We start from the raw sequence: 2586 nt of genomic DNA on the forward strand, positions 1-2586 counted from the left end.
CACTAATTTAAGTCCTCGCTGGGTTTCGTCCCCGTGCAGGCGCCCGGATTTGACACACACAACTCGGCCCCAGCATCTCCCAAACCCCGACACCCAGCGCGGCTCGAAACCCAGGGGAGCATCGTTAATTCATCTGTGATCAAGGGGATGGCTTTTTATCATCTCTAGAAAGCTGCTGGGTTTGGGTTTTTTTTTCCCCCCTCCCTGAGCCACCGAGTTCTCAACTTCAGCAAATCTTAAAAAAAAAATAAAAATGAACAAAAAAAAATAAATCAAGTTTTCGGAGAGTCAAGGCTATCTCCAGCACGAGACCCTTTGATGCGAGCGCTCGCTTCCTTTTGAAACAAGCATATTTATATCCGTCTCTTCCTTCCTTTAGCTTCAGATAATTAATAAATCAAAACCTAAGCATGGAGGGGGAAGGGAGGGAGGGAGGGAGGGGGAAGATGGTCTTTTCAAAGCCACACCAGGGCTTTGCCTTTCCCCGGGACCTGCAGCTGACAGCTCCGCTACTCCCACAGCCGCAGGCACGCGCGGGGACCCGGCAATTAATATTTTATTTGCGCAATTACAGTCATCAGCCCGGACTATACCGTTGGGTAAACACACCCGGAGCAGTAAAAAGCTGATAAAAAAAAGGACGAGGTGGGAGGGATGGCGGGACAGAGCTCCCCGTTGCCGGTGTCTCAGGGCGCTGGCTTTTCGGCCAGGAGCCCTGGCTCCTCCGGCCACACGTTCCCCCGCGTCCCAGACAAATGGGTTCTTTGTACCCAAAGCCACTGGGCACCGTGGTGTCCCCCAAGTGTGTGTGTCCCCCCCTTTCCCTCCCTTCCATGCCATCCCGTTAATCACAAAGAGCCCTCGGAGGCGCTTCCCTCCTCCAAAGCAGCGTGGAGCCAGCGACAACTTCAAGATTAAAGCTTTCTCTAAACTGCAGAGCACTCCCTAAAAATCCACACACACACACACCCCCCTCCGCCCCAAAAATGATGTCGTTTCCCAGCTGGGTGTAAAATCCAGCGTGCGAAGCAGCCGGTGGATGGGGGTGACACCCCTGCCATAGGGAAACCCGCCCCAGGATGTGAAAGTTTGGGTCTTTTTGGGTCAAGGTGGTGGGGAGGTGGCAGCACCCGGCTGGGAGCGTGGGTGCTCCCGGGGAGTGGGGGCTTCTTGGAGGGGGGGTACTGGGGAGGGGTGCTAGGGCAGCCCAGAGGTGGGATGGGGTGCTAGGAGAGGGTGGTATGGCAGGGTGTTGGGCAGATTGAGGGCTGGGACCTGGGGTGGGCAGGGTGCTTGGGGACAGGGCAGGGTGCTGGGAGCTAAAGCTCTGTACTGGGGCAGGGTGCTGGGGGTTGGATGCTGTACTGGGAACTAAAGCTCTGTACTGGGGCAGGGTGCTGGGGGTTGGATGCTGTACTGGGAACCAAAGCACCGTACTGGGGCAGGGTGCTGGGGGTTGGATGCTGTACTGGGAACTAAAGCTCTGTACTGGGGCAGGGTGCTGGGGGTTGGATGCTTGAGGACTGTCCTGGGAACTGGGAGCTAAAGCACTGTACTGGGGTGGGATGCTGGGTGCCTGGATGCTGAAGCACCTGGGTGCTGGGGCAGGGTGCTGGGGGCTGAAGCACCGTACTGGGGCAGGGTGGTGGGAGCTGGGCAGGATGCTGGGTGCTGGGAATGAAAGCACAGCACTGGGGCAGGATCCTGGGTGCCGGGCCAGCGCACTGGGAGCTCAAGCACTGTACTGGGGTAGGGTGCTGGGAGCTCAAGCACTGCACAGGGGCTGGGTCCTGGGTGCTGGAAACTAAAGCACTGTACTGGGGCAGGGTACTGGGAGCCAAAGCACTGTACTGGGGCAGGGTACTGGGAGCCAAAGCACTGCACTGGGAGCTAAAGCACCGCACTGGGGCAGGGTCCTGCGTGCTGGAAACTAAAGCACTGTACTGGGGTAGGGTGCTGGGAGCTAAAGCACCACACTGGGGCAGGGTCCTGGGTGCTCAAGGAGTGTACTGGGAGCTGAAGCACCGTACTGGGGCAGGGTGCTAGGAGCTAAAGCACTGAACTGGGAGCTAAAGCCCTGTACTGTGAGCTAAAGCACTGTACTGGGGCAGGGTTCTGGGTGCTTGAGCAGCATAGTGGGACCTCAAGCACTGTACTGGGGCAGGGTGCTGGGAGCTAAAGCACTGTACTGGGAGCTAAGGCACTGTACTGGGGTAGGGTCCTGGGTGCTCAAGCAGTTTACTGGGACCTCAAGCACTGTACTGGGGTAGGATGCTGGGAGCTAAAGCACCATACTGGGAGCTAAGGCACTGTACTGGGGCAGGGTCCTGGGTGCTCAAGCAGCGTACTGGGACCTCAAGCACTGCCCTGGGAGCTGAAGCACTGTACTGGAAGCTACGGCACTGTACTGGGGCAGGGTGATGGGTGCTCAAGCACTGCCCTGGGAGCTGAAGCACCGCTCTGGGCAGGGTGCTGGGTGCCGGGGCGGGATGCCGGGAGGATGCCGGGGCAAGGCACCATGCCTGGGGTGGGGGGGGGATACGTGCGTGTGTGTGTGTGTGTGTGTTTGTGGAGGGTCCCGGGAAC

General features: G+C 58.5%; 1 protein-coding gene across 1 annotated transcript in view; it reads right to left on the bottom strand.

The window, feature by feature from the left end:
- FERMT2 (fermitin family member 2) overlaps nt 1–2586 on the bottom strand; it is a 55373-nt gene that overhangs the window by 51948 nt on the left and 839 nt on the right. The window lies entirely within an intron of this gene.

The sequence above is a fragment of the Calidris pugnax genome, unplaced genomic scaffold (genome assembly GCF_001431845.1).
Source record: "Calidris pugnax isolate Ruff unplaced genomic scaffold, ASM143184v1 scaffold10, whole genome shotgun sequence".
Taxonomy (NCBI): domain Eukaryota; kingdom Metazoa; phylum Chordata; class Aves; order Charadriiformes; family Scolopacidae; genus Calidris; species Calidris pugnax.